The sequence below is a fragment of the Bubalus kerabau genome, chromosome 3 (assembly GCF_029407905.1).
Source record: "Bubalus kerabau isolate K-KA32 ecotype Philippines breed swamp buffalo chromosome 3, PCC_UOA_SB_1v2, whole genome shotgun sequence".
Lineage (NCBI taxonomy): Eukaryota > Metazoa > Chordata > Mammalia > Artiodactyla > Bovidae > Bubalus > Bubalus kerabau.
The window spans coordinates 181245607-181258120 of record NC_073626.1 but is presented as its reverse complement, the minus strand read 5'-3'; the positions used below and the strand labels follow the sequence as shown (position 1 = coordinate 181258120).

The 12514-nt window shown below is 51.6% G+C and overlaps 1 protein-coding gene and 2 long non-coding RNA genes across 4 annotated transcripts in view; 2 read left to right on the top strand and 1 right to left on the bottom strand.

Moving 5' to 3' along the window:
* The window catches only part of MAN1C1 (mannosidase alpha class 1C member 1), a 151310-nt gene that overhangs the window by 98015 nt on the left and 40781 nt on the right, over positions 1 to 12514 (top strand). The gene's annotated exons all lie outside the window — the stretch shown is intronic.
* LOC129647025 (uncharacterized) lies at positions 871 to 6731 on the top strand. Its single transcript, XR_008712237.1, has 3 exons — positions 871 to 1014; positions 1519 to 1616; positions 3065 to 6731. It is a non-coding gene; the product is annotated as an uncharacterized LOC129647025 (long non-coding RNA).
* On the bottom strand, positions 2637 to 7833 carry LOC129647027 (uncharacterized). The gene is made up of 4 exons (XR_008712239.1): positions 7706 to 7833; positions 7297 to 7468; positions 3732 to 3887; positions 2637 to 2928 (listed from the first exon to the last, which is right to left on the bottom strand). It is a non-coding gene; the product is annotated as an uncharacterized LOC129647027 (long non-coding RNA).

The following is a 12514-nucleotide window of genomic DNA, read 5'->3' as shown; positions in this document are numbered from 1 at the left end:
GAGAAGAGTAGAATTGCCTTCTGGGTGGAGGGTGCATCATGTGCAAATGCACAGCGGCGTGAGAGTCCAGGAGCTGTTGCAGAGGCAGCTTACAGCAAGGCTGCGCAGAGTCGGTGGCGCATGGGTGTGCTGGGTACCCTCGGGCCACCTCACCTCCCCTTTCGGGGCCCCCTCCCCTTCCCCACCCTCCTTCTCTACCCCACCTTGCCTTCCAGCAGGAGTTCTGGAAGCATTCTCCTGAAGTGTTTGCTTGAACAGAAGTTTAAGATGTATAGCAGTCTGAAAGCTGGAGGGTGGATTCAGGGCAACTGAGAACAACAGAGCTGTGTTCCAGAGCTGAAGAATAGGCAGGCGGAGGTGGGGGGCATTCTGGGCGGAAAGGACAGCCTGGGAGGAGGTTTGGCAGTCCTGTGTGCTGCCCTGAGAGTGACTGGAGCATGAAAGGAGAGGTGGGTAATGAGCTGCCCGGAGGGCGGAGGCTACATCACGGAGGGCCTCTTAGAAGGTAATTGGAGACCAGCTCGTTGGCCTTGGCCTCCAGGATGGGGGCCACAGACACGCACTGCCTGGGCTGTCGCAGCTGCTCGGCCCCTCTTCTGCAAGTCTCGCTGTTTCAAAAGCTCCGCGTGCTCAGCGCAGTGGGCGCTGGTTTGCTGGGATCTCTGCCTAACTGAAGGCTGTCTGGCATGCGGTGAGGTGGAGAGGTTACCTGGCCAGGTGGCTCCTGCACCTGGGAGAGGGAGGGAGGACCCCCTGCTGCCGGGGCCAAGGAGCCCAGGAGCCACCACACCCGTGCCCACCTGGCCCCTATTCACTTTGACCCTCAGCCATCCTTACAAGGAAAACTCAGCCAAGGGAGACCGTGAGCTAACAGAAGTTGCCAGGCCCTGCCTCACTCGGAGACAGCCACCCAACGGTCTACCAGCTCCCACCCTATCCAATCCATGCCCCCTCGGGGTTTTAATGGAGTGGTGATCAGCATGTGTGCAATTTTGTCTGCTGCTCTTTCGCCTGGTAGGATCTGGTAGCCTCCCTCTTTTGCGGCCCTCCCCAGGTGGGACCCTTCTCGCTGGCGAGGCAGCTGGCGTAGGGAGAGAGCACCGCTGTAGCCATGAAGGCTGTGGTTACTGCTTGCTTGCTGTGTGACCTTGGACAACTTGCTTAACCTCTCTGAGCCTCCATAGGTCACCTGCAAATGGAGATCATATGACCTCAGCTGGAGAACTGACCAAATGCTTGGTCTAGGACTCGATATGTAGGACCTTCTAAGCAAGTGACGGTGGTTATTATGAGGCGTTCACAGGGTGCGGCTCAGATTACTGCCTGGTGCGTTAGCTGGGTTACCTTGAGCACCAGTCGTTGAATCTCCGTGAGCTTCAGTTTCCTCCTCAGTGGAATAAGGGTAATGGTATTCCTCAGAGAGGATATAAGGCTCAGACAGGTTCATTATTGTGTGAAAAGACTGTGGAGATGGATGCTCTTTGTCCTTGTCATGGCTTCTTCTCTGTCTCTCCTTAGAGCCGAGTCCAGGGTGTTGATGGTCTTGACTCCATCGGGTGATCTGAGAGCTCTTCACCTGCCTTCCACTAGCGCTGGCCAGTGGGCAGCGGGCAAAGGTGAGGGCACGGAAGGTGGAGAAGGTCAATGTCTGCACCCACCCACCTAAGCATGGGCCATGGGGCCATGTGTACAGGATGAGGTGGCCCTGCCCCGACTTCGGGCTCCAGAGGCTGGGGGTGGGGCATTCTCCATCCCTACTTCCAGTCTATGGGAGAGGAAATCCTGTCCGCAAAAGGACGCGTAATGACCGGAATCCTGTTAAAGTTGTCTTTGGCCGGATCCAGCTCAGCACATCACAGACCACTCAGGCCTTCCTCCTGTCTCCTCTGCGGGTCTCAGCATCAGTCCTGGGCTGGGGGTGCAGGATGGCTTAGAGGCAGGGTGGAGCGTGAGCCTCGGCCACCGACACGGGCTTCCGTCCCGAGCCCCTGCTCCTTGCAAGCTGGCTGGTGGAATCCTCAACTGAATAAGGCTCCTCAATCTCCCAAGATAGCAAGCATGTGCCCTGAGCACAGAGCCTGCCAGGAGGACCTCAGAGAAGGATGCGGGGCTGTGCAGAGACATGACAAGGTTTTGATAACAGTGTCTACCTGACATGTCTGAAAAATCAGACGTGCATCTTCCTGGCAGGGCATGCAATTTCCTGCTAATGAATTGTGAGAGGCTGGAACAAGTTATCATCAGGGAGGCTGGGCTGACTGCTTCCCAGGGGAGCAGAAGCCAAGAGACAGAAGCCAGGCCCCAGCCCCCTCCCTCAGCCATTTGGGGGAGTTCTGCCAAGGGGCAGAACTAAAGCCGGGAGTGAGGGTCTCCAGTCCAGGTCAGGATCTGCTGCTGGATCTGGACTGCTCGCCCGGAGCATCTCCAAGCCCCTAGCTGCGTGCACTCCCCCTGCCACAGCAGAAGTCCTACAAAGTGCCCTCCCCCGCAAGCTCTCGGAGAGATTTGAAGCCACAACACCAGCAATGTGTTCCCTCACATCTCATCTTATTAGCCCTTCACGACACTCCGCATTAGAGAAACTGAGGCTCAGAGAGGCAAAATAACATGCCCACAGTCATGCTGTAATGGGTGTATTTATTTAAGATAATGCGAGCTGCTGTAACAGATAAACCCAGAGATCATTGTATGGATTGGGAACAGACATTTATTTCTTGCTTGTGTAAAGTCAAATGGCAGGAGGAGGGAGGCCCACCCATCACAGTCCCTCAGGGACAGAGTAACAGAGGCTCCGTCATCTTCAGATTGTGACTCCCAAGGTCACCTCAGCCTCGGAGGATCCCACAGCAGGTTTCACGGACCAGGGCTCAGTCTGTATGTAACTTACACCCGTATTCCACTGGCCAGAACTGGGTCAGAGGGCCCCACCTAAACATAAGGGAGGTGGGAAAAGTGGGAAGCGCAGTGTCTGACTGGATGGTGGTTCCCCCCCAACGGCTCTGCCCTGAGGAGGGGAAGCATGACCACTACTAGGCCTAATAGAGGGTGTTTTTCTTACACAAAGGCCTGGATCGAGTTTGATGAGAGGTGATCCCTGAGAATTCAACAAGTAACCAACACGCACTAAGACCTGGAAGAAGACACAGGATGTCCCTGACCCTCTGAGGTCGCAAATGCTGCCCCCACCTTCAATAAAGCCTGAACGCCTCAGCCTGGCAGTCACTGACCTTCACAGGAGGACTCCCTTGCAGCACTCCCTCCCTCGTCCTGCTCCCCACACGCCCTGTGCTCCTCCCTGGCCAACCTCTCACCTCAGGGCCTTTGCATGTGCTGTGCCTTCTGCCTGGAACATCCTTCCTCCACCCCTTATCCCTGCAGACTCCCACTTATCCTTCCTGATCCCAATCAGAGGTCACCTGGGAGGCTTCCTTCTGCAGAGTTAGCTGCTTTGCCAGCATTGACCAGAGAGCTCATTGTGTACCAGGCACCACGTGAAAGGATTTATAGGAATGAGTTCAGTCATAATCTCCTGAGCCTATGAGCTGGCTATCCCTTTTTATAGATGAGGAACCCAAGACTGAGAGGTTCAGGAACCTGTGTGAGGTCACAGAATGGGTGGCAAAGACGAATCCCAAACCCAGGTCTGTACGCTCACAGCTGAGACTTAACCACTGGGTCAACTTCCGCCTTTTATTAGCCCCTGTCACAATACATCACAATTATTTGCTTACTTAATAGTTTGCTCTGAACTTGCTGTCTTTCTGAGAAGGCAGCTGCAGACTCCCTGAGGGCAGAGGTCACGGCTGATCCATCCTGGACTCTTCCTCACCGTTGCCATCATGCTGAGGTCTGGGTGGCAATTTTCTCTCAAATAAATCCCTCATCCTCTGAGAACCAGAACCAGAAATTCTTCAGATTATCATCTGTCATAATCCCCTGCCTGCTTGCCTGTCAGTTTTTGAAAGTTAACCTGAAACCATTTGAAAATGATCTGAGAGTCACAGCCCAGCCTTCTCCATGCATGATTAAGTACGATGGCTTTTTAATGATTTGAGCTGCGCCTTCCGTGGATTGACAAAAATGGATTACCATACATTTCTGAAAACTGTGCCGCTGAAATCAGATTTTTTTTTTTTTCATTTTCTCACTCATCCTCGCAAACCTTTGCTGAGAATGACAAATACTTGGGCTTTAATTGTTTAGTCGCATGAGGGTGGCGCCTGAGAATTCCGAGAACTGCTCTCACTGGGAAAGCCTTGAAAGGCTCCCAGGTTCGATCTTTGGGAAATTGAACTGTGTGTTTTCTCTGAAGCAGAGGGAGTTGTCTTCTGGGCCACGGCACGTCTGCTGCATTTGTGAATTGCGTTGGGCTCCAGATCTAAAACAGAAGTAGTTCTCACCCAGGAAGCGTGCTCAGGGCTGTCGCACCAGGAATGAGAAGTGGGTACACATGGGCAGGTGGGTGAGGAGCTCTCCCTGTTTAGTTCATGCACAGACCCTTCCCCTCCTGCTCCCTCTTTCTGCCAGACTCTGTGCCACATCCAAGCCACCCACATCTTCAAGGGGGATGTTATTAGTCCCTTTTGATAAACGCAGACTCGTGGCTCAGAGAGGTTAAAGAATCTAGTTGTGGTCACATAGCTGGTAATACACAGAGCCAAGGCTCAAACATTTTGACTAGAAGCCTATGCTTTTTCCATTATTACTGTTGCCTTTTAAAAGAAATCAAATAAAATCAAGTGAAAGGTAACTCAGAGGCAACTACTGCAGCTGATTTTCTTATTTCTTATTTAAAGGAAAAAAAAACAAACTTCCCTGTCCACCTATTAATGCACTGTCTCTAATAATGTGCATTACCTGACATGATCCCCATTTCACAGATGAGGATGTTGAGGTTTATGTGGGTAAACCAGCTAACCAGAGATCACACAGCTAGAAATAGTAAGGTAGGATTTGTTTCTACATCTCCCTGACTCCAAAATAAATTCCTCACCTCATCCTTTGTAGGAAATAAATATCTGCCCAGAGGGTCCCCCATCTCACTTAGGTGGTCAACCCAGATAGGTCTGCCAATGGGAAGCCTGTGCTACTTTCTGTGTAAAATGCATACAAATGTCCATTTAGTAAAGGGGAGGGGTTGGGGTGGCTTCTAGCAGATTCTGAAAGGGGTCTATGGATTAAGGAAAGGGAAGGTCTCAGGTATCTGTGGAGGAGGGGGAGCCGGCCCCCTCCTCTTCCCTGGATGCTGAGGATGAATCAGGGGGGGCCATCATGGACCTGATGGGAAGAGGGCCAGCTGGTCTGGCCTCTGCTCCTGCCTGCTGGGCTCCTCAGTTCTCTCTCCAGGTTAATTCTGTTTATGTTGACTCAGACCCTACTGCGCACACCTGGTGTGAGTGTGTGAGTGTGTGTGTGTGTGTGTGTGTGTGTGTGTGTGTGTGTCGCTCAGTCATGTCTGACTCTTTGTGACCTCATGGACTGTAGCCTCTGTCCATGGGATTCTCCAGGCAAGAATACTGGAGTGGGTTGCCATTTCCATCTCCAGGGGATCTTCCCGACCCAGGGATTGATACCAGGTCTCCTGCATTGCAGGCAGATTCTTTGCCGTCTGAGCCACCTGGGAAGCCATCGTAGATGGTCTCAAGATGAATACGGCAGGCTCTCTGCCTTCCAGGCTCCTGCTTGTTAGAGAGACAGACCAACAGGGACACTCCCAGAGTTGGCCTGGCCCGGTGATCAGCAGTGGGACCCAGAATGGTGCAGGGAGAAAGCATCACTCCCTCGAGGAGGTCTGGGAAGGCTTTGTGGAGGCTTGTCTGCGCATCAAGGCAGGACTTCTACCGGGAGGTACCAGCTGCTTTCACACAGGCACTGCTCCCTCCCACAGGTGGCAGGTGCCGCCAAGCCCTGAGGAGTTGGCCTGGGGGTCTTGTGGCTGTGGGCACCTCTCTGGGACCCTCTCAGGCCCTCTGAACCTGGCCAAGTTTCCAGAAATTGCACAGAAGCAAGATGACCCACCAATGAAATGCGGAGTCTCTGAGGCAGACAGACTGAATTGAATCCTGGCTCCCCATTCATCAACCTTGGGAACCTTCCATGACCTGTCTCAGCCTCAGTTTCCCCACTTGATAAAGAGCGACACAATTGCACCCTCCTCAGAGGGTTGTTGGGAGGCTGTTTAAAGAGTGCCCCTGTCTGCCTCCACACAGGTTCAGTCGAGGCTGGCCGTGGATGGGAAGCGGTATGATCTCTGACCCTCAGGATGGTGCTGCAGGGTGGAGGTATGGTTGCTCCATTGTACAGATGAGGAAACTGAGGCAGCTAGTGAGTGGGGCTCCAGGGCTTGGCCCGTCCTCTGCAGCTCAGCTGTTCAAGCGACGGGAGGGGCCTTCGGCTGGGGCACAGCTCTGTGCCAGGCTCTCCCGGCACTGCCTCTGCCGCCTCTTTATGCTTCTTGGGGTGAATGGGGCCTCTCTGATTTCCTTGCTTCTCCCCTTTCCGGGAGTCATCATTCATCTTGTTATCACAGCCTTGCATCTGTGCCTCTTGGCTCTGGCCTGCAGGCTGTGTTTGCCATGGTCAGTGCATAGCTCTGTGTGCCCACCATGTATATGCAAGATGACATTGTGACCTTGTGTCCATGGGCCTGGGAGGCCCTGGCACTTTCAGAGGGCAGCTAGAGGCTCCCCTCAACGGGGCTGAAGTGAGGTGACTGGCTGATGTTGCCGTGTGCTCTTGGTTAATTCTCCTTACCCTGGACTGATAAGTAGCCTCCCACCAGCTGGAGGGTGTCTCCAGCTGCCTTCAGGGGATCTCAAAGCACAGGCCCAGGTGCTCCCTGCCTCCCTCCTACTCATCCAAAGTGACTAGGGGGCACTCCCCAGCCAAGATGGGCCGCTCCCGGGATTATTCTACCTGGAGTCCCTACTGGGTCCCCCTCAAGGACACTCTTCACACAACCGCTTATGTGTCACTTTAAAACATCAGGCAGCTGGGGTCCCTAAGCCATCCACACAAAGCTTCCAGAGCCCCCCATGCCCTGTGTGGTCCGGCCCACCACCTCTCACCACCCACTATGTTCCCTCTTTCTCACCAACCCACGCCTGCTCTCTGCTGCACAAGCAGGCCAAGACTTCCCCACTCCATTCTACTTGCCGTGTATCTGCCTGGCCTGCCCCGACCCCCTCTTCCCTCCCATGCTTCCTTCAGGCCTCAACTCAAAGGCTCGGCCATGCCCCTGTTCGCTTTCCCTCTACTGCATGCGGTCCTTTGTAACTCGGTGCCATCGTGTGATACCTGGCTGGTGTCTTTCTCCCCAACCAGACCTTCAGCGCCTTGAGGGTGGGGACCGGGACTGTCCGCTCCCCACTGTGCTCAGCACCAGGCCCAGCCTGACTCCACAGTGTGTTTTCGGGTAAATGAATGAACCTGGGGCAAGTGACTTAATTCTTGAAGTTTCCATCTTTACCTGTAAAAGAGGGACAATGATAGAGTTTTCACAAGGCTTAAAAAAGATGTGTGTAAACATATAAGGCTGTGCCCAGCACAGAGCGCTGTCTACAGCTGTTCTTGTTAACCTTTGTGGTTGGCATTTAGGAGAATCCCACATCCCACAAGTGAACTTCGGTTGGGTGTCCGCCCTGAGCCAGAATTTCAGAGATTCATGGACTTAGGGTCTGCCCTCCCCCTCCAACCCCCTCCACACCTGCCACCATGTTAGGAACAGCCTCTGGTAGGGGCCCTGGCTCTCCAGAGTCTTCGTCATCCAGATGGGAGGCAGTGGGTGGAGGGCATCATTCAGGAGATCTCAGTGACACCTTTACTCTCCAGGGCCTGTGCCAGCTTCGGTTAAACAGGCTTAGATTCTGCCCTGAAGACACTCACTGCCTGGGAGGGACTTGAGAAAAAGACACAGATTTCTGTAATGAAAGTTGAAAAGCAGTTCTTTTAATAAAAATTCAGAGGAGGATAACCTCAGGTCCAGGTGGGGACAATCAGGGATGTCTTCATGGAGGAAGCAGCATTTTCTCTAGGACTTAAAGTAGACATTGGATTTGGCCATCTGTGGAGACACTTTGGGTTAGAGGAGGCACGTCCAAGCAGACAGAATAAAGGTCTGGAAGGTAAGAAAAGGTGGACCTCATAGAGTCTGTAGTCTAGCTACAGTACAGAAAACATGCCAAGACTATTAAGAAATAGGACTGAAAGGGCGTTATATCAGTCATCTATTTCCAAAATAATGCCATGTAAAAAATTACTCCACAGTGAGTGGCAGACAACAGTCAGCATTTATTTTTTGTTCACGTGGCTGCAAATAGACTGGGGTTTGGTTTATCTAGGCTGCACTCAGCTGGCTCAGGTCTGCTCCATCCATCTGTCATCCTTCATGGACCAGTGACTGTTTGAGACTTGTTCTTCTCCTGGTGAAAGGTGGGCACGCAGGAGGGCAAATCCACCCATGCTAGCTTATTTCAAACCTCTGTTCAAGTCATGTCCACTAATCCCACTGGCAAGTCTCAGGGCCGAGCCTAAAGTCAGAGCCGTTTTTAATTCCCTTCCCACCATGATGCCAAAAAAAGTTACATGAATAAGACCAAGGCTGATGGAACAAGGATGTTTACCCTTCCCGTGGAGGTGAAGGGACAGTACTGAGCCATCGTCTAATTTGCAGGGGGAAGCCAGACCATGGAGGGACTCTGGGTCTGCCCTCAGGAGCTACCCAGAGTGGCGGTTGGGTTTAAGGTGTCTTGGGGTGAGCAGCCAGGACTCCGGCTTTTGCTCTTCTTCCTGTTGAGGCAAGAAGTGTGTTAAAAATGCCAGAGTGCCTGGCCAGCTTGGTCCTGCCTTCCTGAGAGCCCACAGCTCCTGTCTGCTTGGCACGTAGGCTGTGCCATCCTTTCCTGCTGGGCCAAGGGTATGCCTTCCTCTGCCAGAACTGAGCCTTAGGATAACAGCCCTGTGCACAGAGCACCTACTGTGTGCTGGGGGTATCAGATTCTCTGGTACTGAGCGCCTGCTGAGTGCTCTGGTATACATCCATCTCAACTGGCCACTCTGTCCTCAAAAGGCGGCCCCCATTGTCCCATTTTTCTGAGCCCCAGGGAGGTCAAGTCAGTTGCCCATGATCACACAGCTGGGAAAGGATGAAGCTGGGTTAAAACCAAGTCTGTAAAGTCACGTGGTCTGAAAAGTCTGGTTACAGCTGCGAGCGCCCTGAGTTCCAGTTTCTCCATCTGCCTTTTCTTCTCTATGAGATGTTCTGAGATGAAAGCAGTTCAGAGCTTGTTACACAGCACTGTTGCAGGGAATTGTCTGAATACCAGTTTCCAGGTCAGCCTGCACCCCCAGCTCTTATTTAAAAACAAACAAAACATTAACATTTTTAAACACACCCTGTTTTCCAATGAGGAACCCTGTCCAGCAGGCTGCTTCAATGAACCGTGTCTGGCCATTCGTCGCAGTAAACGTCATCCGCGGTCAGCCACAGCAAGCGTTCTCCAGCCGGCTGTGGCTGCAAAGCGTGGCATGTGTTTGGGAAGGATGCAGGAAGCCATTAGTTCCACCAGGGCCCTGATGTCAGCAGCTGCCCATCATGTCCCTCTGACAGTGCGTTCCTTGGATAACTGGCTGCTGCTATGAGCTCTGTGTTTTCTCTGAGGCCAAAAGAGCTTGTGAAATGTTTGGAAATCCCTAAGAAAGTGCTGTGGGTATTGCCACCAGCCATTTATTCATGCAGCAGCCATTTGTTCTTGCCTTCTTGGTGCCTGGCCTAAGGATGGATGCGGGGGCTCCTGGGAAGAGCCAGACCCAGCCACTGCCCTCCAGGATTCACGGGCAAAGATGTCAGATGCAGGGTGGACCGTGCCGTGACGGAGGCGCCTGCTGCAGAGCGAGTTGGGCTTGCAAAGGAGGGGGCGGTCAGCTCTGCTTCGTGCTTCTGGAACATCCTGAGAAAAGACAGCGCTCGCATCAGCAGACACCGCAGGGTGTTTGGGGAGCTGCTAGTGGTCTGCTCTGGGCAGAGCATCACGTGCAAAGAGAGCAAAAGGGAGGTGAGACTAGGGAGGGTGCCAAGCCTGGACCACAGGCTCCCTGCACACTGTGCCCAGGACTTTGAACTTGGAGAACAGGAGGCTTTGAGAGCTTTTTAAAAGGGCAGTGATACAGTCAGATCTGATCAGCTTTTATTAATCAGCTTCTCGTAAGAACATTCTGTTGGATTCCAAGAATATTTCCTTAAAAATATCTTTAGTCCTTCCGGAGGCACCAAGAAACCTTTTCCTGGAAATACTCAGCCCCTGAACACAACTTTATGTAATCCAGGAACTAATCATTATGGAAAGCTTCAAGGAAAAAATTCCTCCCGGAGGAAAACAAATAACCCAGACCTGATAAAAATGGGGAAGTCCTCATCCCTAAAATATTTTATGCAGCCAGAAGACCTCAGTTCCATTCAGTTGCTCAGCCATGTCTGACTCTTTGTGACCCCATGGACTGCAGCACCCCAGGCTTCCCTGTCCATCACCAACTCCTGGAGTTTACTCAAACTCATGTCCATCCAACCACCTCATCTTCTGTTGTCTTCTCCTCCTGCCTTCAATCTTTTCCAGAATCAGGGTCTTGTCTAATGAGTTAGTTCTTCGCATCAGGTGGCCAAAGTATTGGAGTTTCAGCTTCAGCATCAGCCCTTCAAATGAATATTCAGGACTGATTTCCTTTAGGGTGAACTGGCTGGATCTCCTTGGAGTCTTCTCCAACACCACAGTTCAAAAGCATCAGTTCTTTGGTGCTCAGCTTTCTTTATAGTCCAACTCTGACATCCATACATGACTACTGGAAAAGCAATAGCTTTGACTAGACAGACCTTTGTCAGCAAAGTAATATCTCTGCTTTTTAATATGCTGTCTAGGTTGGTCATAGCTTTTCTTCCAATGAGCAAGGGTCTTTTAATTTCATGTCTGAAGTCACCATCTGCAGTGATTTTGGAGCCCAAGAAAATAAAGTCTGTCACTGTTTCCATTGTTTCCCCATCTATTTGCCATGGAATGATGGGACCAGATACCATCATCTTAGTTTTTTGAATGTTGAGTTTTAAGCCAGCTTTTTCACTCTCCTTTTTCACTCTTTCACAGAAGACCTCAGGTAGTTTTAAACAATGTGCTTTGGGATAGTGGGGCTATCGCTTTAATTCATCCGCATAGAAACCCATGTGGCAGAACATTCCAGCTGCTACTGCTGCATAGCAAATTACTCCAAAACTTACTGGCTTAAAACAATGGTTTTATTATGCTCACAGATCCAGTGGGCTAAGAATTCAGAAAGGGCACAATGGGGACAGCTTATCTCCCTGCCAGGATATACAGCCCCTAACCTGGGAAAGCTTGAAGGCTGAAGGTGACTTGATAGCTGGAACCTTCTGGAAGCTTTTTCATTCCCATGTCTGGAATGGATGCAGACTATTGACTGGAAGCTTAGATGGGCTGTCCATCAGATAGCATACTTATGGCTTCTCCACATGTTCTCTCCTTGTGGGCTCTCTTGGGCTTCCTTACAATATGGTGGCTGGTCCCAAGAGCCAGCATTCCAAGAGACAGGAAGTAGAAACTGCCTGTTTCTTAAAGTCTGGCCCTGAAAACTAGCACATCATCCATTTTGCTTTATTCTGTTATTCCAGGTAGTCACAAAGTTGCACCCAGGTTCAAGGAGAGGAGCTGTGGACAGAGGTTCTCTTGTGGGATAGGACGTCCTATGGCATCCATCTTTGGGAACTCAACCTGCCCCACAGCCACGTTGGTTTCTTTGGAAGCTGAGAAAGACATTTGTGTTGTTGCTTTACAGATTAAGAAAAGTCTCTGGATTGTATCATCAAATTAAATGCAACCATTAGTATTTGGCTCTGGGGATATTGTGGTAATAGGCTACGCCTTGGGTGATTTTTTTTTTTCTATCTAAATGTTCTTTCTGGAGCTTATGTTGCCCAGCCTGACCCATTTCTCTTTGCTAATACAATGTCACATAAAAACCTCATCATCATTAATATGGCAGAGTTGGAGAGGTGATACAAACCACAGTCCAGCAGGGCAGGGTGGTTCATGGCCAGGCAGCCCCCAGGGGAGGAAGCCGTGGGGTCCCAGGGTCCTTCGCTTATAGAGCCTGACATAGAGTGAGACAGATAGCTCTGTGCAGGGCAGTGGTGTGACCCGCTCAACCATTCTGGCCAATCTGGCCATAGCCTGCTGGGAGGGTCTCCTCTGTCGATTGGCACCAGAACCTAGAGCACAGAGTTAAGCTTCCCTGGACGTGGCCACCGAAGATGCCCACGTGATAGGTTCAGTCTGTTCAACCCACACATTTACCTTTAATGCCTCTGGGTGCCAGACTGTAGCCGAACATGGAAAGATATGAATGAGCCACAGCCCCTTCGAAGCCTTCCCTGCCCCGGGAAGGGGCCCCATTATTCCTAAATACTTATCAGGCAACTGTGATGGGCAGGAATTGTTCTAGGCAGTGGAGG